Source organism: Calidris pugnax, unplaced genomic scaffold, assembly GCF_001431845.1.
Source record: "Calidris pugnax isolate Ruff unplaced genomic scaffold, ASM143184v1 scaffold228, whole genome shotgun sequence".
Lineage (NCBI taxonomy): Eukaryota > Metazoa > Chordata > Aves > Charadriiformes > Scolopacidae > Calidris > Calidris pugnax.
The window spans coordinates 283,645-308,135 of record NW_015091017.1 but is presented as its reverse complement, the minus strand read 5'-3'; the positions used below and the strand labels follow the sequence as shown (position 1 = coordinate 308,135).

At 44.9% G+C, this 24,491-nt stretch overlaps 1 protein-coding gene and 1 long non-coding RNA gene across 2 annotated transcripts in view; one reads left to right on the top strand and one right to left on the bottom strand.

The window, feature by feature from the left end:
* CTNNA1 (catenin alpha 1) overlaps nt 1-24,133 on the bottom strand; it is a 174,976-nt gene extending 150,843 nt beyond the window's left edge. The window contains exon 1 of the mRNA XM_014955789.1: nt 24,116-24,133. The gene's annotated coding sequence lies outside the window, so the exon portion shown is untranslated. The remainder of the gene's footprint in view (nt 1-24,115) is intronic.
* LOC106896073 overlaps nt 24,059-24,491 on the top strand; it is a 4,873-nt gene continuing 4,440 nt past the window's right edge. Inside the window, exon 1 of the long non-coding RNA XR_001413569.1 lies at nt 24,059-24,186. This is a non-coding gene — a long non-coding RNA (uncharacterized LOC106896073). The remainder of the gene's footprint in view (nt 24,187-24,491) is intronic.

Sequence of the window (24,491 nt, the reverse complement as noted above, 5' to 3'; positions counted from 1 at the left end):
TTAAAAAAAAAAAAAAAATATATAGGGACATTTGCTAGACTGCTGAAATAATATCTCTCGTTTATTTTGGTTACCATGAGTATTCAAAAAAAAAAAAAAAAAAAAAAAAAAAAAGGAGGCCAGCATACATAACATTTCTGACTATTGGAAATCAAAAAGCTTGAAGGTTACAGATGAAGGGTCCCAGATCCCACAGCAAGGCATGCCAGGCTACAGGTCCAGACCCCCTGGGAGCTGGCTACAGGAGGGTGGAGGATGGCTACGTCCTCTTCCTCACCCTGCCTCTGACCCTTATCATAGAATCACAGAATGGTTTGGGTTGGAAGAGACCTTAAAGCCCATCCAGTGCCACCCCCTGCCCTGGGCAGGGACACCTCCCACCACACCAGGTTGCTCCAAGCCCCCTCCAACCTGCCCTTGAACCCCTCCAGGGATGGGGCAGCCACAGCTTCTCGGGGCAACCTGGGCCAGGCTCTCACCACCCTCCCACCAAACAAGTTCTTTTTGCTACTAAATCATCTAAATCTTCCCTCTTCTTTATCACTAAGCCCTGGGAACTCACTATCCTTCTCTCGCATTCATGCCCTTTTATTTTTTCCTGCTGGTCCAGCTTCACATCAGCTCGTGCCATGGCCCAGATGCTGGCACAGGGCAAGCTGTGAAGAACCCTTCAGCCCCACCAAGTAACATCCTACCCTCAACAAGGCATTTCGCTGTTTTATTCCCTCCTGATTAGGAAGCGTTCACGCCGAGCTACGTGAGAGGCCAAGAAAAGTACCCTGAAAGCCTTTATGGCTTCTGAGAAACACACCCAGGGCTCTGAAAAGCCCATTAGGTCTCTAGGTAAAAGCTGTTTCTATATATTTAATGCTGTTATTGCCTCTCACGGAAACAAAGTGCAGGACGAGGTAACCGTGAGAAGATACATTAATTGTGTTAGTAGGATAATGAAGTCAATTCATCTGAAAACACGTTAATATGATAGCTCACGAACTGGCCAAAAGTAATGGTCCATAAAACCACTTAGTATAAACTTTATAGAAATTTATCTAAAAGGTAGAGGTTGATATCAAATACCCTGCTTGGTAACAGTGACTTGGGTATCGTTTGTACACTGTAGTAAACATGCTTATTCAATTAAACACTTGTGAAGAATACAGGGACAGATTACAACCACAAGTGTGAATTGGGTGGGTTTAGGGGAGAAAAGGACAACTGGTCACACTCCTGGCATGAGACACTGATTCCCTGGAGCCTCTCCTGTCCCTGTGACTGCTCAAGCTCTTGCCTCATGGAATTCAAATTGGGTAAGAGGTAGTAAACCAGCTCGGAGGATGTTGCAGGAGAGTGGTTAATTGTTGGCTCTTCAAGAGCACACAACGATTCCCGACACCCACAATAACTGCAACATCTCGTAAAGAAAGAGGACACCCTCTGGAAGATGGACCCAACCGCAGGCCAGGTTGCACTGGTTTCAGACAGCTGGGATGACCCAGCTGATATGGAAAGAGGTTCTCCACGCCACAGACCTACCACGCAAAGGACACGCAGCAGCACACGCACCCAAAATAGGAATTTCAAGGACAAAGCAGCACAGACCACACAGCGGAAGAGAGCAACCATCACTGAATCTGAAGTGCTGGAATATATAGAAAGACAGCACCGCACACGGAGTGGCGGTGCCCAGCCTGTGGTTTCATAAGCGGCAGAAAAGCTGCTTAAAAACCAACGTTCATCCTCCCACACCCCCCCAAGGAACTCATTCCCATCTTCACATCACACCCCCTCTGCACTGGCACAGCTTTCCCCACGGCTGAGCGATTAACCAGATGGGGAAGAACTGATTTGGCTGGCGGGAGTGAGATCCGTTTGTGCAGGGTGGGCTGAGATGCCCATCTGGTTCCCCGGGCCACTGCAGATACCTCTGCCAGCGGAGCCGGCGATGGCGGGAGGAGATGGCTACATCACCTGGCACTGCTGGCAAAGCCCTTCAAGTGGAAACTGGGGGGCAAAACTGGATGTCACAGCCGAGGCAAACCAGGTGCCACTGAAAACAGAGCACCAAGTGGAGCTTGATGTGCCCTCCCAGCACATGTAATGCTTGGGCACACAAAGCCTTAAAGCCACGCTCAGAGCCCAGCACGTTAACTGTAAGCCCTCCAGGTTATTACACTGGTCACAATGGCAGTCATTATTGTTGTAGATGGTTCAAGAGCAACACAATTATATCTCCATGGGGTTTAGCGTGCTTGCAAGGACATGAGGATGGGGGAAGAACGGAGTTCAAAGAAGCCACTTTCAGAGTTGCAGAGTCAATGAGCAGCTCGGCAAGCACAGCCATCCCAGGTCAACCTGCCCCTGCTTTCTAGAAAGAATCAAGAGCTCATCAACTGCTAAAGCTCAGGAACAGGTTTCCATTCTGCTTCACACTACTTCAAGCCATTGCAGCTGTGGTCCTACTGCTCCCTTCCCTCCCTGCCACAAACCTGCCTTGAGCGGGCACCCACACCGGCCCACACCTGATGCAGGGAGCCACTTCAGGGAGCCAAAATGGTCTCAGAGAAAGCTGGTAACCATAACAATTACCCTGTCCTGAGATGAGCTCTGCTGCTGAAGTGCACCCCGAGGCAGGTCCCAGCCCTGCCTGGGAGAGGTGAGGGCACAGACCTGCACAGGGGGACACACCGAACTGCTGGGGCTGTGATTGCATCCCACATGGAATGAACTGGGCTGCCAGGAATGCACTGGGGGTGATACACGAGTGCTCTTCCCAAAAGCCACAACTCAAGGTCGTAGTGTTTTCAAAAAACTGGTAATTCAAGGTTTTAAGAATACCTTCAGATACCTACTTCCAGAATACTGGCATGCAAATAATTTCTAGACTTTGGCAAGCACAGGAATGCAGCTCTGCGGCTTCTTTGCAGAAGTGTCCTGAAGGCACACAAGGCTTTCCAAAAAGCCCATGGAGAAGCACTATTTCAACAGGGAGCTCTGCGCACCAACACAATCATGGAAAGGCCAAGCTCATGGTCCTGTTTTTCCAGGTTGCACTCCCACACGCAGCCGGAGGCAGTGCTGGCTCTGGCTCAGGCACCACTGAGCTAAAACCTTCACCCTGCTCTGTACCAGGAGATCCTGCAGACCAGGGCAAACCTCTGATGGTCACACAGTGGAAGATCTAACTGCCCATCTCCTGTGCTGCAACTTAGGTCCCACCACCTTGTGCTACCTCAAGAGTCTTTTGCAAGCCATCTTCTAAGAGTCTTCAAAATTTAACTATCCTGACAGGCTGCTTTCTAAAAGCTTTTAGCTACACTCACTGTTCTCTTCTGGTTTTCCTTAGGAAAGAGGGTATTCAAACAGTGGTCTCATGAACACAGCAGGGGGCTCACCTGGGCCAAGCACAACAGACCACATGCTGAGTTCAAGCATTGTGTTACCCAAAAAACCTAACAAAAGAGTACAGGTCCAAGAACACTTTATACCTGGGAGGACATTCTCCATTTTAATGCCCTTTCTGCTACCCACCTAGTTGTTCCTAATTTTGTGCAGCTGATTGTGCCCAGGCACAGTAATATGTACTTGACTGCATTATTTTGCAGCTTATTTCTTTCTCTTATATTTCTTTACATAGTCATAGTTATTTTGAATGATAATCCTGTCCCCTCCCATGCTTGCAGACTGTCTTTGGATATTCTGCACAATGTAACGAGAATAGCCCTTATTCCATCACCCAAGTCACCAACACAGAATGCGGTGGGATTTATGACACAATTACCCAGTTTCATCTTCCAGCCAGAAAGTGAACCAGCTTCCCTCTTCCCAAGGGAATCCTGGGTTTGTTTGATTTGCTACCCAGGTATCCAACCCATCTGATAACCAGCAGGGATGGATCCTTTACCCCCGCTGAAGGTGGAGGACAAGACAGAGCAGATGAAGATCTGTGGGAATTGGGTATCCAACATACACCATTAACACAAATCATTTTGGGTTTGAAAAAGGTTAAGGTATACTTCATATTAAACCCAGCTCACACACAAGGGTTTCATCATGCCCCACTGACAGCTCAAAACTTCTTTCCATATAACTAAGAGTATCCAAAAAAAGGAAAAATGTTTCATTTTTTTCCTCTTTCCCCTCATAATCTCCAAATGAATGTCTGCCCCGTTCCACAAATCAAGCATTACTCCTCTCCCCTGCTGAATAGTTGCCAGTCACGGATGTTTAGTACATGTGATGCGTTTCAAGGAGGATTTAATCAGGTTTGATTTAAGCTGTTTTTATTTAATGCCCAGTATACATGACTAAAAACAGACAGACATCCTCTTCTAACATAGCCTTCAAGCTTCAATTTTGTCTGCTCAGCTACCAAATCTCTCCTCCACCATAAATGCCACGAATGCATTACCTCCGTAGGAATCCTTACTATTACAATTTCACAATCTGAAATACAAATACAAACTCAGATGTTGCATCGACTATATTCTTGGATTATCAAAACATTTGTATTCAACTTTGCTACATGGTGGGTTTTTTTTCCCCACACACTGTAGTAACCAGCCAAGTAAAAAGAAGAAATTCCGGTTCAGATAAGCCTATTTCTCACCACTGCCATTCCAGACCCAGCTCTCGTAATCTGTTTTCATGTTGGTTTTCTTTCCTCTCTGTTGCTCTTGTGGAGAAAAGCCTATAGAGAGGCATCTGAAACCTCTGAGATGAGCAAGCCTTACACAGCCAGTAACAAACAAACACTTCTCAACTACTCCATTTGTTTAGCAAATCTTTAGACCTTGCTACTGAGGTAAACCATGCAACCTAATCTGCTGTCCCTACAAAAATCAATGAAGTTTATAACTCCGTTTTCTCTTCTACAGGGGTGTTATGTCCTGCCTGCTGCCTTGTTATCAGTCAGCAGTGTGCCACAGAGAGCCCGACACCTTCTCCTCTCTGGAAGGACAGCCCAGCCTATTCCATGCACCGACACGTGACATCGGGCATGGGGTATGTTGTCAATAGATTGAGATAAAACACACTTGCCAAAGCAGTATGTGCTGCCTCTAACAGCTTCCCAACCACTGGAGTATCGCGGATTCAGGTAACTTCTTTTCATTCCCAAACCAGGAATGCACTCAACAGGTTTTCACACCTCCATTTTGGTCTAGCTACCATGAAGAGGTCCCTTCCTGGGACCACAGCAGTGATTTCACAACCACAAATAAACGATTTTTCAGAGATGCCAGCACTAACAACAGCCTCTTGCCTTCAGTTACATGGCTCTGATCATTTTATTTTTGCCAGGATTGTTTTGCCTCAAAGGAGCTAGAAAGAAGGTACATGGCAAGCCAAATCTCAGCAAACACAGGCAATTAGTGGCTTATTTATGTCACGCTAAGGCTCCGGTTCATGGACGACATCCTAAAAGAATGCAAAAACCAGACTCATGCTTATACCCATTTAACTGTCCAGATGGATATCCCAGTATGGCCTAACAAGCGTCCAATTTATTTCGGCACAGTTTTCAGTTTTCAAAACTCAAGCAGGATGATTCCAACTACATAAAGAAAACTGATGGGGTATCAAGACACTGCTTTAGAAAACACACGTTTTTTCTTAAAAAAAAACAAACCCAAACAAAAAAAACCTACACCCCAAAAAACCTACAACAAAACACACACCACACACCCACAAAAAACAGCCAAATGAACCACCAAAAATAAAGCAACTCTCGTGTATAAGTAAGATTAATTTTAACATTCTAGCTGCAAAACCTTAAATTTGTGCCATGAGCGGTAACCCTATTACTATTAATAATAAATCCACTCATTCTGTCTTCATAATAACGTTGGTGCATTTTATGCTGAACACCAGCAACACCACCACCAGGAAAGATTAACTTTCAACTTCAGGACAAGCAACCAGTAGGTCTTTTAAAAATTGTATTTTAGCTCTTTGGGTCAGGACTGCAACATTCTGGCTACGCAGAAGGGCAACATACTTGCATTTTTAGCAAAAAGCAACAACTCTGAACTAAACCCTGAAGGGATGATAACTTGGAACTCCCAAACCCCAGCCACATTTCTCATTCAGCAAACCGAGGGGACTCTGCCCGGAGAGTAGATCCCAGGTGAGACTTGTGTGTCGGCTGGACCACTTTGATTCATCTACCCAGAGCCCTTCCAACCTCACAGTGTCCTTTCCCTATCCTTGAGGCAGAAACCTGTGTAAAGCTTCCCTAAAAACATTAGGAAAGGATGGAAGAAGAGCTTACCTTCACTCTGAGGACCACAGTGTGCATTTCACACCCTAGGGATACACAGGCAGTGAAGATCTAACTACTAGGCTGTGGCCACAGAGCACGGCTCTTCAAACCCCAACCAGAAGTTAGCAATGAACGCAAGATGGGGCAACCTTTTAACAAATTAATTTTTGCCACAAGTATTCCTCCAATAAGAAAAAGTTTGTTAGAAATTAGTCTGCTTTATCAGTTGGCAGAAGAATGTGCCACTGCTGCAAAATTCTTGCTTAGCTTGCAAAAAACCCACTGATGGCTGGCAATAAAAGGAAAAGAAAACCTGGGTATTTTTGTTCCGATCTTCTTCAGCGCTCGGTCTGCAATAAAAAGTGCCATTTAAGCTATAGAGTCAGAAATAACCAGAATCTGACCCCACTCAAACCGCATTTTCATTCCTAAATGGATGTTGTTATGCAATACCCTTCAGTGCTTTTAGCTGACCACATCTTCTAAATCTAGACCTTCATTAACAATTTTAAAACAGCCAGAAGTATACAAATACTGGAGTTGTTTGAGCTGACACGCATGTTTTGAAAAAAACGAGACTCCTATAATTAGAGGTTTGATAAGAGACAATTTGCTTAAACATGGAGAATATGGACAGTCTTGTATTAACAGAGATTAAATACCATATTCTTTCTCAGGAAAGAATTCTTTACATGCCCAGCATAGTAGCAACTGAAGACTGTGTAACAAAAATTCATAGCCTTACAAGAGAGTGAGTGAAAAAAAGTTTTCCATAGTGTTCTCCATTTGCAAAAGCTACTGAAAGAAGAGCAGCCACTGAATCAAAGGAAAGAACATGAGCGTAAAGATTCTTCAAAGTAAAATATTTTCTAAAGTTTCTAGGAAAAGTTCTTTAGAATTCCTTTTTCAGTCCTTCACTTTGATTCAGGAACACTGTCAGTCTTATCTAAAAATTACAAAGCAATTATTTTTTAAAGAAAAAAAAAAAAAGAAAAATAACAAAGCCCACAAGTGATAAGGCCGAGAATTTCACTGTATGCTCACGGCAACCTTCAACAACATCTCTTAGCTATAAACAATGAATTAGTTTCACGGGAAGAAGAATTGCACCATCACCGCACGCCCCCAGACAACTCTCAACTTGCAGCTCCACCAACACAAGCTGCAAGTTAAGAAGGGGAAAAAAACCCACAAAAACATACCCCGGGAAGAAGAGCGAACATAAATGCAACGTACAAGCGTTGTTTAGATGAGTTCAACATCTTTTAAATGACTGCAATTATCTGAAGCTGTAAGGTAGGATGCTCTAACACACACCATCTCCTCTCCCCGCACCCCGCCAACAAGGCTGCAGACACCGAGAACACAGAGGGCACTGACTAAGAGAACTTTGCAGCTTCTTCAGAGGAGCAAAGCAAGTAACAATAAAAAGACAGCAGTGCGATTAATTTTTTGGATGCCTCCCAGAGTTACCTACAAAGCCATGACCACCTTCTGTCACGCAGACAACTGGCTAAGGCTGCACAGTGGTGCGCGAGAAGCCGAGCTACCAACCAGCCGCCCGGACAGGAATCCTCTCAGCTCACTGCCTTCCCAGATGGATGACCAATTAAAGCAACTTTTGTTTAAACAAACAACAACAACAAAAAAAAGAAAGTCACTGACGCACCCACATTTCATAAAAGCAACAGGAAGGAACCGGAAGGTTTGAGAGGAAGGAGTCATTGCTTGGCTGGTCTTGCTGGAAAAAAAAATTATTTCAAGCTAGTAGCACAGCCATTTACTGAGTGGAAACCAACTTATATTTGATTAAGGACACATTTTCTCTCTCCACCCCTTCTCCTCACCCCCAGGAACAGGAAACAAGACAAAGCGAGTGAACAAAAAACAGATGAGCTAAGAAATCCTGTTCAATTGGCTCAGCACCAGCCTGCAACTGCCTCCGGTTCTGCTGAACACTGCGCCTTTCACCGATAACCATTGACTTTTCCCTAGGCCCCGATAATATTCTCTTAAACATAATCAAATTGTCTTAACCAATTCCTGCAAACTGAGTAAATCAGCCTGAAACACCTGATGCATACAGACCAGGAATTAATGTCTTTTTTTTCTTGAGGTTAGAAGCTTTTAACCCTGCACAACTAACTTGCATTATTCTGTTTTGCTACAAATATAAGAAAAAGGGCAGCTAGAAGGTTTATTTGCTACTGTGTATTGCATCTTATGGCTTTATTTTTTCTTCCCTAGCCCCAGCTAGGACAGAGGAAAAAGCCCACCCACACTATCCTACTGCACTCTTCACTGTAGCAGTACAAAATAAGAGTATTGTGATTGAGGACTCCACCAGCAGCGGAAGCGCCGTGGAGTAAAAAAACAAGGGATACACTCAGTCTCCTAAAAGCCTTCCCCACATCTCTGATTTCAGGATGCATTGTTTAATGTTCGTTAGGAAATGAGTTTCCAGCTGTAACGGCAGTGGTTTATAATTAAACACATCTTCCAAAAAGTGGAAATGGCAGTAACTACAAAGGCATACTTTGTAACAGAAATGTAAACCACTCCAGAGCTTTTCATACAGCCCAACCAGATCCTTGCTTTTTATCCCCTCAAAAAATACGTTCTGTCTTTTCGTTTTACTGGTACCTTGTACCAAGCTCTTCAATTCTCAAGCAGGCTTCCACGTTTAAAAGGAATTAAGTCATTGAACTGAACCCCTTGAATAGAAGGAAGGGACAGACGTTCTGCACCTGCAGATGAGCCCACCAGCCTCAGAAGCCGAGCAGTGCAGCCACCAGAGCTGGGGACTGGCCACCAGCATTTGGGACTGGCCACCAGAGCCACTGGCCCAATCTGCACAAGAGGAGTCAGCCCTGGCTCGGACTCCTGGCTCAGCAACCTCCTATGCTGCAGAAGCCTGGCACAGCACCTTGGGGAAACAACACTGCTTGACTGCCCTTTTCCTCATTTATTGCTTGTTTTATTGCTTGCCTGTTGCTTTCGCTTTTAGGGGTGGCTTCCTACACTGCCACCCACCCAAGAAAAAGGTGGGGGGAGAATACAGGGAAGGGAAGCCAAATGATCGTGGGGATCGATAAAAATAAAGGTGGCAAAGGTCAAAAATTATGCTCAGGGAACCAGAGGGGGACATCAGACACCGCCCAAGAGCATCCATCACTCCTCAAAGGCATCAGAGGAGCCAGAGGATACTGCCCAGTGTCACAAGCAGTGGGAATAGGAATGAACCCCGGAGTTCCTGTCTTATTCCCTCCTTCCAGTGGTGTTAACGGCCACCTTGGCCAAGGCCAGGCAAAGGGCCTGTAATTTAGAGCCTTGGACAAGGGCTAGACTAATAAAAAGTTGGTGGGACCAGTAAAACCCAAATCTGACAGCAAGGGTCACGGAGACAGGACACTAGGCTGGATGGAGCTCTCAGCTCAGATCACACTGAGTCCCCCCGCTCATGACTCGTTCATTGTTCTGACTTCTCATCCTTTAAATGAATAAATAATTTAAGTTTTGAGATGTTTAGACTCTGAAACACCTGGACATCAGGCACTGGCTGAAATTTAACTTTATGGTAAATTGGGCATGAAGCTTACATGGAACTTGTCACTTGCAACCATGTCCACAGCCCGTCAGGAATTATCCGAGATCTTGGGCAGCTCTTTAACATCGAGCAGCAAGACTTGCTAGGTCTTCATCACTTTTACAAGTATACATGACAAGGACATACTTTCAAGAAAGTGAACAAGTTGCGTGTACACAGAGGAACACCACTTGCACCTTCTTGCTTTCACTCAGCATATCACCAGTCTGTCCTCTGCTATTCACCAACGCTGCTTCTGAATTTCCTATTCTAGTCAATTAAAAAAACAAACAAACAAACAAACACACATTTACCCATCTACAGTTGCAGCTGAGGATCTCAAGAGCACTTTGCAAAGATGAATGCTGACCTGTTCAGTGTTACACAGGTTAAACACCATTTTATAGGCACACAGTTCACCCTTGTTTACTTTACCCTTGTGATTCTGTAATTAAACAGGCTCTTTTGGCTACATAAAGCTACATCGTGAGCTCAGCTTTTGCACAGATCATTTAAGCAGACCTTCTGTGCTGTACTTGTGTCACCACGAAAGAGATATGGAAAGAAGAATCCTCTCCTTAGAGCCTTAGATAGCACCTATAAAAATACTCAGAACAATGCAGTGAATGGAAACTCTCTGAACCCTTGTGGGAGGGGGAACCTGGCCTTGAACCCCTCCAGGGATGGGGCAGCCACAACTTCCCTGGGCAACCTGGGCCAGGCTCTCACCACCCTCACAGCAAAGAATTTCTTTTTGCTACTTAATCATCTAAATCTTCCCTCTTTTTTATCACAAAGCCCTGGGAACTCACTATCCTTCTCTCCCATTCATGCCCTTTTATTTTTTCCTGCTGGTCCAGCTTCATATCAGCTCGTGCCATGGCCCAGATGCTGGCACAGGGCAAGCTGTGAAGAACCCTTCAGCCCCACCAAGTAACATCCTACCCTCAACAAGGCATTTCGCTGTTTTATTCCCTCCTGATTAGGAAGCGTTCACGCCGAGCTACGTGAGAGGCCAAGAAAAGTACCCTGAAAGCCTTTATGGCTTCTGAGAAACACACCCAGGGCTCTGAAAAGCCCATTAGGTCTCTAGGTAAAAGCTGTTTCTATATATTTAATGCTGTTATTGCCTCTCACGGAAACAAAGTGCAGGACGAGGTAACCGTGAGAAGATACATTAATTGTGTTAGTAGGATAATGAAGTCAATTCATCTGAAAACACGTTAATATGATAGCTCACGAACTGGCCAAAAGTAATGGTCCATAAAACCACTTAGTATGAACTTTATAGAAATTTATCTAAAAGGTAGAGGTTGATATCAAATACCCTGCTTGGTAACAGTGATTTGGGTATGGTTTGTACACTGTAGTAAACATGTTTATTCAATTAAACACTTGTGAAGAATACAGGGACAGCTTACAACCACAAGTGTGAATGGGGCGGGTTGAGGGGATAAAAGGACAACTGGTCACGCTCCTGGCAGAGACACTGATTCCCTGGAACCTCTCCTGTCCCTGTGACTGCTCAAGCTCTTGCCTCATGGAATTCAAATAGGGTAAGAGCTCGGAGGATGTTGCAGGAGAGTGGTTAATTGTTGGCTCTTCAAGAGCACACAACGATTCCCGACACCCACAATAACTGCAACATCTCGTAAAGAAAGAGGACACCCTCTGGAAGATGGACCCAACCGCAGGCCAGGTTGCACTGGTTTCAGACAGCTGGGATGACCCAGCTGATATGGAAAGAGGTTCTCCACGCCACAGACCTACCACGCAAAGGACACGCAGCAGCACACGCACCCAAAATAGGAATTTCAAGGACAAAGCAGCACAGACCACACAGCGGAAGAGAGCAACCATCACTGAATCTGAAGTGCTGGAATATATAGAAAGACAGCACCGCACACGGAGTGGCGGTGCCCAGCCTGTGGTTTCATAAGCGGCAGAAAAGCTGCTTAAAAACCAACGTTCATCCTCCCACACCCCCCCCAAGGAACTCATTCCCATCTTCACATCACACCCCCTCTGCACTGGCACAGCTTTCCCCACGGCTGAGCGATTAACCAGATGGGGAAGAACTGATTTGGCTGGAGGGAGTGAGATCCGTTTGTGCAGGGTGGGCTGAGATGCCCATCTGGTTCCCTGGGCCACCGCAGATACCTCTGCCAGCGGAGCCGGCGATGGCGGGAGGAGATGGCTACATCACCTGGCACTGCTGGCAAAGCCCTGCAAGTGGAAACTGGGGGGCAAAGCTGGATGTCACAGCCGAGGCAAACCAGGTGCCACTGAAAACAGAGCATCAAGTGGAGCTTGACGTGCCCTCCCAGCACATGTAATGCTTGGACACACAAAGCCTTAAAGCCATGCTCAGAGCCCAGCACGTTAACTACAAACCCTCCAGGTTATTACACTGGTCACAATGGCAGTCATTATTGTTGTAGATGGTTCAAGAGCAACACAATTATATCTCCATGGGGTTTAGCGTGCTTGCAAGGACATGAGGGTGGGGGAAGAATGGAGTTTAAAGAAGCCACTTTCAGAGTTTCAGAGTCAATGAGCAGCTCGGCAAGCAGAGCCATCCCAGGTCAACCTGCCCCTGCTTTCTAGAAAGAATCAAGAGCTCATCAACTGCTAAAGCTTAGGAAGAGGTTTCCATTCAGCTTCACACTACTTCAAGCCATTGCAGCTGTGGTCCTACTGCTCCCTTCCCTCCCTGCCACAAACCTGCCTTGAGCGGGCACCCACACCGGCCCACACCTGATGCAGGGAGCCACTTCAGGGAGCCAAAATGGTCTCAGAGAAAGCTGGTAACCATAACAATTACCCTGTCCTGAGATGAGCTCTGCTGCTGAAGTGCACCCCGGGGCAGGTCCCAGCCCTGCCTGGGAGAGGTGAGGGCACAGACCTGCACAGGGGGACACACCGAACTGCTGGGGCTGTGATTGCATCCCACATGGAATGAACTGGGCTGCCAGGAATGCACTGGGGGTGATACACGAGTGCTCTTCCCAAAAGCCACAACTCAAGGTCGTAGTGTTTTCAAAAAACTGGTAATTCAAGGTTTTAAGAATACCTTCAGATACCTACTTCCAGAATACTGGCATGCAAATAATTTCTAGACTTTGGCAAGCATAGGAATGCAGCTCTGTGGCTTCTTTGCAGAAGTGTCCTGAAGGCACACAAGGCTTTTCAAAAAGCCCATGAAGAAGCACTATTTCAACAGGGAGCTCTGCGCACCAACACAATCATGGAAAGGCCAAGCTCATGGTCCTGTTTTTCCAGGTTGCACTCCCACACGCAGCCGGAGGCAGTGCTGGCTCTGGCTCAGGCACCACTGAGCTAAAACCTTCACCCTGCTCTGTACCAGGAGATCCTGCAGACCAGGGCAAACCTCTGATGGTCACACAGTGGAAGATCTAACTGCCCATCTCCTGTGCTGCAACTTAGGTCCCACCACCTTGTGCTACCTCAAGAGTCTTTTGCAAGCCATCTTCTAAGAGTCTTCAAAATTTAACTATCCTGACAGGCTGCTTTCTAAAAGCTTTTAGCTACACTCACTGTTCTCTTCTGGTTTTCCTTAGGAAAGAGGGTATTCAAACAGTGGTCTCATGAACACAGCAGGGGGCTCACCTGGGCCAAGCACAACAGACCACATGCTGAATTCAAGCATTGTGTTACCCAAAAAACCTAACAAAAGAGTACAGGTCCAAGAACATTTTATACCTGGGAGGACATTCTCCATTTTAATGCCCTTTCTGCTACCCACCTAGTTGTTCCTAATTTTGTGCAGCTGATTGTGCCCAGGCACAGTAATATGTACTTGACTGCATTATTTTGCAGCTTATTTCTTTCTCTTATATTTCTTTACATAGTCATAGTTATTTTGAATGATAATCCTGTCCCCTCCCATGCTTGCAGACTGTCTTTGGATATTCTGCACAATGTAATGAGAATAGCCCTTATTCCATCACCCAAGTCACCAACACAGAATGCGGTGGGATTTATGACACAATTACCCAGTTTCATCTTCCAGCCAGAAAGTGAACCAGCTTCCCTCTTCCCAAGGGAATCCTGGGTTTGTTTGATTTGCTACCCAGGTATCCAACCCATCTGATAACCAGCAGGGATGGATCCTTTACCCCCGCTGAAGGTGGAGGACAAGACAGAGCAGATGAAGATCTGTGGGAATTGGGTATCCAACATACACCATTAACACAAATCATTTTGGGTTTGAAAAAGGTTAAGGTATACTTCATATTAAACCCAGCTCACACACAAGGGTTTCATCATGCCCCACTGACAGCTCAAAACTTCTTTCCATATAACTAAGAGTATCCAAAAAAAGGAAAAATGTTTCATTTTTTTCCTCTTTCCCCTCATAATCTCCAAATGAATGTCTGCCCCGTTCCACAAATCAAGCATTACTCCTCTCCCCTGCTGAATAGTTGCCAGTCACGGATGTTTAGTACATGTGATGCGTTTCAAGGAGGATTTAATCAGGTTTGATTTAAGCTGTTTTTATTTAATGCCCAGTATACATGACTAAAAACAGACAGACATCCTCTTCTAACATAGCCTTCAAGCTTCAATTTTGTCTGCTCAGCTACCAAATCTCTCCTTCACCATAAATGCCACGAATGCATTACCTCCGTAGGAATCCTTACTATTACAATTTCACAATCTGAAATACAAATACAAACTCAGATGTTGCATCGACTATATTCTTGGATTATCAAAACATTTGTATTCAACTTTGCTACATGGTGGGTTTTTTTTCCCCACACACTGTAGTAACCAGCCAAGTAAAAAGAAGAAATTCCGGTTCAGATAAGCCTATTTCTCACCACTGCCATTCCAGACCCAGCTCTCGTAATCTGTTTTCATGTTGGTTTTCTTTCCTCTCTGTTGCTCTTGTGGAGAAAAGCCTATAGAGAGGCATCTGAAACCTCTGAGATGAGCAAGCCTTACACAGCCAGTAACAAACAAACACTTCTCAACTACTCCATTTGTTTAGCAAATCTTTAGACCTTGCTACTGAGGTAAACCATGCAACCTAATCTGCTGTCCCTACAAAAATCAATGAAGTTTATAACTCCGTTTTCTCTTCTACAGGGGTGTTATGTCCTGCCTGCTGCCTTGTTATCAGTCAGCAGTGTGCCACAGAGAGCCCGACACCTTCTCCTCTCTGGAAGGACAGCCCAGCCTATTCCATGCACCGACACGTGACATCGGGCATGGGGTATGTTGTCAATAGATTGAGATAAAACACACTTGCCAAAGCAGTATGTGCTGCCTCTAACAGCTTCCCAACCACTGGAGTATCGCGGATTCAGGTAACTTCTTTTCATTCCCAAACCAGGAATGCACTCAACAGGTTTTCACACCTCCATTTTGGTCTAGCTACCATGAAGAGGTCCCTTCCTGGGACCACAGCAGTGATTTCACAACCACAAATAAACGATTTTTCAGAGATGCCAGCACTAACAACAGCCTCTTGCCTTCAGTTACGTGGCTCTGATCATTTTATTTTTGCCAGGATTGTTTTGCCTCAAAGGAGCTAGAAAGAAGGTACATGGCAAGCCAAATCTCAGCAAACACAGGCAATTAGTGGCTTATTTATGTCACGCTAAGGCTCCGGTTCATGGACGACATCCTAAAAGAATGCAAAAACCAGACTCATGCTTATACCCATTTAACTGTCCAGATGGATATCCCAGTATGGCCTAACAAGCGTCCAATTTATTTCGGCACAGTTTTCAGTTTTCAAAACTCAAGCAGGATGATTCCAACTACATAAAGAAAACTGATGGGGTATCAAGACACTGCTTTAGAAAACACACGTTTTTTCTTAAAAAAAAACAAACCCAAACAAAAAAAACCTACACCCCAAAAAACCTACAACAAAACACACACCACACACCCACAAAAAACAGCCAAATGAACCACCAAAAATAAAGCAACTCTCGTGTATAAGTAAGATTAATTTTAACATTCTAGCTGCAAAACCTTAAATTTGTGCCATGAGCGGTAACCCTATTACTATTAATAATAAATCCACTCATTCTGTCTTCATAATAACGTTGGTGCATTTTATGCTGAACACCAGCAACACCACCACCAGGAAAGATTAACTTTCAACTTCAGGACAAGCAACCAGTAGGTCTTTTAAAAATTGTATTTTAGCTCTTTGGGTCAGGACTGCAACATTCTGGCTACGCAGAAGGGCAACATACTTGCATTTTTAGCAAAAAGCAACAACTCTGAACTAAACCCTGAAGGGATGATAACTTGGAACTCCCAAACCCCAGCCACATTTCTCATTCAGCAAACCGAGGGGACTCTGCCCGGAGAGTAGATCCCAGGTGAGACTTGTGTGTCGGCTGGACCACTTTGATTCATCTACCCAGAGCCCTTCCAACCTCACAGTGTCCTTTCCCTATCCTTGAGGCAGAAACCTGTGTAAAGCTTCCCTAAAACCATTAGGAAAGGATGGAAGAAGAGCTTACCTTCACTCTGAGGACCACAGTGTGCATTTCACACCCTAGGGATACACAGGCAGTGAAGATCTAACTACTAGGCTGTGGCCACAGAGCACGGCTCTTCAAACCCCAACCAGAAGTTAGCAATGAACGCAAGATGGGGCAACCTTTTAACAAATTAATTTTTGCCACAAGTATTCCTCCAATAAGAAAAAGTTTGTTAGAAATTAGTCTGCTTTATCAGTTGGCAGAAGAATGTGCCACTGCTGCAAAATTCTTGCTTAGCTTGCAAAAAACCCACTGATGGCTGGCAATAAAAGGAAAAGAAAACCTGGGTATTTTTGTTCCGATCTTCTTCAGCGCTCGGTCTGCAATAAAAAGTGCCATTTAAGCTATAGAGTCAGAAATAACCAGAATCTGACCCCACTCAAACCGCATTTTCATTCCTAAATGGATGTTGTTATGCAATACCCTTCAGTGCTTTTAGCTGACCACATCTTCTAAATCTAGACCTTCATTAACAATTTTAAAACAGCCAGAAGTATACAAATACTGGAGTTGTTTGAGCTGACACGCATGTTTTGAAAAAAACGAGACTCCTATAATTAGAGGTTTGATAAGAGACAATTTGCTTAAACATGGAGAATATGGACAGTCTTGTATTAACAGAGATTAAATACCATATTCTTTCTCAGGAAAGAATTCTTTACATGCCCAGCATAGTAGCAACTGAAGACTGTGTAACAAAAATTCATAGCCTTACAAGAGAGTGAGTGAAAAAAAGTTTTCCATAGTGTTCTCCATTTGCAAAAGCTACTGAAAGAAGAGCAGCCACTGAATCAAAGGAAAGAACATGAGCGTAAAGATTCTTCAAAGTAAAATATTTTCTAAAGTTTCTAGGAAAAGTTCTTTAGAATTCCTTTTTCAGTCCTTCACTTTGATTCAGGAACACTGTCAGTCTTATCTAAAAATTACAAAGCAATTATTTTTTAAAGAAAAAAAAAAAAAGAAAAATAACAAAGCCCACAAGTGATAAGGCCGAGAATTTCACTGTATGCTCACGGCAACCTTCAACAACATCTCTTAGCTATAAACAATGAATTAGTTTCACGGGAAGAAGAATTGCACCATCACCGCACGCCCCCAGACAACTCTCAACTTGCAGCTCCACCAACACAAGCTGCAAGTTAAGAAGGGGAAAAAAACCCACAAAAACATACCCCGGGAAGAAGAGCGAACATAAATGCAACGTACAAGCGTTGTTTAGATGAGTTCAACATCTTCTAAATGACTGCAATTATCTGAAGCTGTAAGGTAGGATGCTCTAACACACACCATCTCCTCTCCCCGCACCCCGCCAACAAGGCTGCAGACACCGAGAACACAGAGGGCACTGACTAAGAGAACTTTGCAGCTTCTTCAGAGGAGCAAAGCAAGTAACAATAAAAAGACAGCAGTGCGATTAATTTTTTGGATGCCTCCCAGAGTTACCTACAAAGCCATGAGCACCTTCTGTCACGCAGACAACTGGCTAAGGCTGCACAGTGGTGCGCGAGAAGCCGAGCTACCAACCAGCCGCCCGGACAGGAATCCTCTCAGCTCACTGCCTTCCCAGATGGATGACCAATTAAAGCAACTTTTGTTTAAACAAACAACAACAACAAAAAAAAGAAAGTCACTGACGCACCCACATTTCATAAAAGCAACAGGAAGGAACCGGAAGGTTTGAGAGGAAGGAGTCATTGCTTGGCTGGTCTTGCTGGAAAAAAAAATTATTTCAAGCTAGTAGCACAGCCATTTACTGAGTGGAAACCAACTTATATTTGATTAAGGACACATTTTCTCTCTCCACCCCTTCTCCTCACCCCCAGGAACAGGAAACAAGACAAAGCGAGTGAACAAAAAACAGATGAGCTAAGAAATCCTGTTCAATTGGCTCAGCACCAGCCTGCAACTGCCTCCGGTTCTGCTGAACACTGCGCCTTTCACCGATAACCATTGACTTTTCCCTAGGCCCCGATAATATTCTCTTAAACATAATCAAATTGTCTTAACCAATTCCTGCAAACTGAGTAAATCAGCCTGAAACACCTGATGCATACAGACCAGGAATTAATGTCTTTTTTTTCTTGAGGTTAGAAGCTTTTAACCCTGCACAACTAACTTGCATTATTCTGTTTTGCTACAAATATAAGAAAAAGGGCAGCTAGAAGGTTTATTTGCTACTGTGTATTGCATCTTATGGCTTTATTTTTTCTTCCCTAGCCCCAGCTAGGACAGAGGAAAAAGCCCACCCACACTATCCTACTGCACTCTTCACTGTAGCAGTACAAAATAAGAGTATTGTGATTGAGGACTCCACCAGCAGCGGAAGCGCCGTGGAGTAAAAAAACAAGGGATACACTCAGTCTCCTAAAAGCCTTCCCCACATCTCTGATTTCAGGATGCATTGTTTAATGTTCGTTAGGAAATGAGTTTCCAGCTGTAACGGCAGTGGTTTATAATTAAACACATCTTCCAAAAAGTGGAAATGGCAGTAACTACAAAGGCATACTTTGTAACAGAAATGTAAACCACTCCAGAGCTTTTCATACAGCCCAACCAGATCCTTGCTTTTTATCCCCTCAAAAAATACGTTCTGTCTTTTCGTTTTACTGGTACCTTGTACCAAGCTCTTCAATTCTCAAGCAGGCTTCCACGTTTAAAAGGAATTAAGTCATTGAACTGAACCCCTTGAATAGAAGGAAGGGACAGACGTTCTGCACCTGCAGATGAGCCCACCAGCCTCAGAAGCCGAGCAGTGCAGCCACCAGAGCTGGGGACTGGCCACCAGCATTTGGGACTGGCCACCAGAGCCACTGGCCCAATCTGCACAAGAGGAGTCAGCCCTGGCTCGGACTCCTGGCTCAGCAACCTCCTATGCTGCAGAAGCCTGGCACAGCACCTTGGGGAAACAACACTGCTTGACTGCCCTTTTCCTCATTTATTGCTTGTTTTATTGCTTGCCTGTTGCTTTCGCTTTTAGGGGTGGCTTCCTACACTGCCACCCACCCAAGAAAAAGGTGGGGGGAGAATACAGGGAAGGGAAGCCAAATGATCGTGGGGATCGATAAAAATAAAGGTGGCAAAGGTCAAAAATTATGCTCAGGGAACCAGAGGGGGACATCAGACACCGCCCAAGAGCATCCATCACTCCTCAAAGGCATCAGAGGAGCCAGAGGATACTGCCCAGTGTCACAAGCAGTGGGAATAGGAATGAACCCCGGAGTTCCTGTCTTATTCCCTCCTTCCAGTGGTGTTAACGGCCACCTTGGCCAAGGCCAGGCAAAGGGCCTGTAATTTAGAGCCTTGGACAAGGGCTAGACTAATAAAAAGTTGGTGGGACCAGTAAAACCCAAATCTGACAGCAAGGGTCACGGAGACAGGACACTAGGCTGGATGGAGCTCTCAGCTCAGATCACACTGAGTCCCCCCGCTCATGACTCGTTCATTGTTCTGACTTCTCATCCTTTAAATGAATAAATAATTTAAGTTTTGAGATGTTTAGACTCTGAAACACCTGGACATCAGGCACTGGCTGAAATTTAACTTTATGGTAAATTGGGCATGAAGCTTACATGGAACTTGTCACTTGCAACCATGTCCACAGCCCGTCAGGAATTATCCGAGATCTTGGGCAGCTCTTTAACATCGAGCAGCAAGACTTGCTAGGTCTTCATCACTTTTACAAGTATACATGACAAGGACATACTTTCAAGAAAGTGAACAAGTTGCGTGTACACAGAGGAACACCACTTGCACCTTCTTGCTTTCACTCAGCATATCACCAGTCTGTCCTCTGCTATTCACCAACGCTGCTTCTGAATTTCCTATTCTAGTCAATTAAAAAAACAAACAAACAAACAAACACACATTTACCCATCTACAGTTGCAGCTGAGGATCTCAAGAGCACTTTGCAAAGATGAATGCTGACCTGTTCAGTGTTACACAGGTTAAACACCATTTTATAGGCACACAGTTCACCCTTGTTTACTTTACCCTTGTGATTCTGTAATTAAACAGGCTCTTTTGGCTACATAAAGCTACATCGTGAGCTCAGCTTTTGCACAGATCATTTAAGCAGACCTTCTGTGCTGTACTTGTGTCACCACGAAAGAGATATGGAAAGAAGAATCCTCTCCTTAGAGCCTTAGATAGCACCTATAAAAATACTCAGAACAATGCAGTGAATGGAAACTCTCTGAACCCTTGTGGGAGGGGGAAACGCAGCGGAACAGGGAGGGGAAGAAAAAGAAAAAAAAATAAAAACAAAACACACATGCCATCAAGGCCCCATGTTCCTGACAGCATTAATTCTTATTGACTTCTTATTAACTGAAAAGAGGCAAAGTTATGATTTACCTAAATGCCCCCCATCAGCAAGACAGAAGTGTCTGGCCTGTGCTCTCTCCTCATGTCCTTCAGTTAATCTCCAGGAAAAAAAAAAAAATTAAGAAAACCCTTTCAATTAATTAACTTTAATCCCTCATCAGCTATCCCCAAGCTCACTGGTTTCAGTCTCTTTCCTACAGAAGCTGTTGAAGGCTACTCCAGAACAAGCTACACTAATGGCCTTACAGCCTCTTCTAACAGCTCGTTTGCTCCCTGACATCAGCTCCACACAGAAATTCTTCTGAAGTATATCCAGTGGTACACATATCTGTTCCAGACCAGGGCACAGACAGCTTTAAAACTGCCTGTTGTTTGACAAAAAGGCACACCGTGAGCTTAAATTGCATCTCTTATTATCAGCAGTGAAATCCTACCTGCACACTGCTGCTGGCTCCTTAGCTTATTTGCTCTCAACGCCCCTCGCTGCCCTGGAAACGCTACGGGAGTTTCACTCACCCTGAGACTGTAACGTACATCAACACTCCCCCTCCCCGTGTCAGTCACTGAATTCAAACACATCTACCAGGGAATCGACTGGCATCCAGCTTGGTTTCATGTTCTCAGTGCTGTTCCACTCCCTGCCTTGGTAACTATTATCCCTTTAGCTATTGCTGGCCTCAAATTTGCTTTTTCCATCCATAGATGCCTGACTTTAAAGTCTTTCAAAAGAGATTCTCATGAGTCTAAACGATCAATCAAATAGATGTCTTCCAAGTTAGAAAAATTATAACAGAAGGGAATGTCAGTAGATTGGGGGAGAATTTCCCTTTGCAAACTGTGTTAGTTTAGATCCGCGTATTTAATAATTTCTATGACTTTATCAAGCACGGGGGAAAAGGTTACTCCAATTCCACCAGAGCTATTTGTAAACACGTCAAAGGACCAGCAGATGTTTCAGGTAGGATTAACGAACAAAAATACGCAGTTGTGTTTAGAGAAAAGGTAACTGGCACTTTAAAAAAAAAAAAAAAAGGTCAAGGAGGAATTATGAATCATAAGATTTGTCAATAGAAGAGTCTCTACCAACCCACTGCACACCAGAAACCGGGAGTTAACACCCATCTCACCCTAGTGAGGTAACGAGCCTCAGTCATTCAAGGAGAAAGGTCCCACTTCCAGTCCCAGTGACTGCATTCCTCCTGCCATCCCTTTACCTCAACAAATCTATTTGCACCCAGCTCTGCTTTGCAGCACAGCAGGTCACTCTTAACGCTCCTCTTTCCAGCGCAGCTCCTCCAGTAAGGGTGCTGGATACAATTCTGTGCATAGGCTCTATTTTAAGTCTCATACACTGGATTAAAATAGTATGGAATTAAAAGTAGTAATTATCAAACATCTGCACTTTCTCTAAAGCTGCAACTCTGTTTAACCAACGCACGAGCTATAAACTCACTGAATAGAGCTATTCCAGATTAGCTATAAAACTAAATTAGGGTGAATTCCCAGGGTAGTAAAGGATCCAAAACCTCAAGGTTATATACATTAAAGTTCCACAGCAGCAGAATTTGAGTGATTTCCAGTTAAGGCAGCACGACAGTAGAAAACAACAACAGGCATTCATCGCCACGTTGGATGGCTGTCTCAATATGGCACTGTCCTAACAGAATAATTCTCAGTCCTCTTTTGTCCATCACGTTTCCTTTAGTGTCCAGCAAAGCCGAGAGATGCCAGTAAAACCAAACACAGCAAGTCCTTTAACAGAACTCTCATGGCCAGAGAGGTGCTCACTCTGGACTAGCCTTCCTGTCCACCTAGGATGAGTAGACTGGTTTTGCCAGAGAGGTGCTCACTCTGGACTAGCCTTCCTGTCCACCCAGGATGAGTAGACTAAAATTAGTAGGATGAGTAGACGCTAAAATTTTTTGTGAGCCTAGCTAATTCTCTGCATGAGAAAGGTAATTTAGAAATCAAATAGTAACAGTAGATATAACTTCAAGGCAGGGATGAAGTCCCACTAAAGTGTATTTCCAGCTCAAACACTTCTGCTAACGCGGATTCCTTTGCAAGATCATTTTCTGGATCTTACAGCTGCGGAAGGAAGATATTCATGCTGCTGAGAAAACACAAATTACTTTTCTATTACATCTTTCAACTAACTTTATAAGACCAATGGAAGCCCCACGAAGAAGCTGCACATTAACATCTGCCATTACATATGTCAGCACAGAAATGCTGAGTTTTCACAAAGCTTGAAAATTTATTGTGAGGTAAATATTTACATTGGTATTTTAAATCATCAGTTTGTGCACGGGATTTCTAATCCCTGCCCGCTGTGCTCCCCCCTGCCACCTTGCATAAACTTTTAATCTCCAATGCAGAGGCCTATTATTAGAGCTGGCTGAAAAAAAAAAAAAAACTACCCAAAGACTGAAGGCTTTATTATGGAAAAGGTTAGGGCAAAGCTTTTTTAAAACAAAAACTAATAAACCTTTGTCTGCTTCTCCTAAGACAAAAAACACCTCCTTGATGTTTTAAAAACTGTTTCTCCGTAAAGAAAAAACAATTAGTGACTCAACATAAAATTATGCCCATTTTAAACAAAAAGTTTCAATTCTGCAGGAAGAAACAAGTCCTACTGAACACTTAATGTGGCCTTAGCACTCCAAGACAGACCAAAGGGTACCTAAAAGACCACACAAATTGTAAAGCAAGCTGGGCTTTCACCTTCATTTAAACACAAACCTGCTTACAAAGCAATCCAGGAAAAAACAAAACATAACAAACCAGCCTTTAGTTGGGACGGAAAGTACCTGTGTAGCCAGCAGGACTGAGGATGTGCATTAGCACAGAAGTGCAGCTGACACAGCCTCTCCCACCTCCTCTGCTTCCCCAACAGTGTGGGGGAAAAATGCAGGAAACAAGTAACTCAAGCACCAAGAATACCTTTCACACAACCCCCATCTCAAAAAAACAAAGGACAAAGGGGGAAAAAAAAAAAAAAGGAAAGAGGGGGGAGGGCAGCAAAGAGCTCCCAGACTAGTTCAATACAGATAACCCAGACATGCCCTGAGTCATAACTCTGAGAGCTGGAACAAGGACAGGGTGATGCAGGCTCAAACCCCAGGCGGGGCGAGTGAGCGATCGATGGCCCTCACCAGCAAACACCCATCCACTCCTGGGCAGGGCAGGCAGGCTGGGAAATGGCCCTTTGACCACTTCTCATTCTTTACTACACGTAGGCACGTCACACACTTTCCTGCAAATCTCTCAGCCTGAAAGATTTCACAAGGTTTGAAGGGGTGAGAGTAGTGAGTAACAACCAGCTGGTACACACCACCCAGCGACCCGCGACCACAGGGACCGGGGTGCTGCGTAACCCGGCGGCTGGGAGTTGATAGGCTGGAAAAAGTTCTACTTTCCTGCTGCACAAAGTAGCACGAAACTTCTTGCCAGCGAAGGAGAAGCCTCACTGCGTAGGAGCAGACTAGAGGTGGGTGTCGAAAAACGTGGCAGAGCCAAGGCGAGGGGGCTGCTCCCAGCGAAGAGAGGCTGCTCTGCCGACCGAAACCCACCGGAGCCAGGGGGAGGACGGGAGAAGCCCGGGGAAGGAGGGGGTTGGGGGGCCGAAAGGAGGAGCCGGCCCACCCCAGGGCCGAGCCCGGCTCGGTGCCGCTGCCCGGGCCCACGGCCGAGGAGCGGCCCCGGCTGCGCGGGGAGGAGCCTCTCCCCACCGCCCCGCCGCCACCACTACCACAAACTTCTCCAGGAACCGGGCTCCTCCGCCGCTTCCCCCCC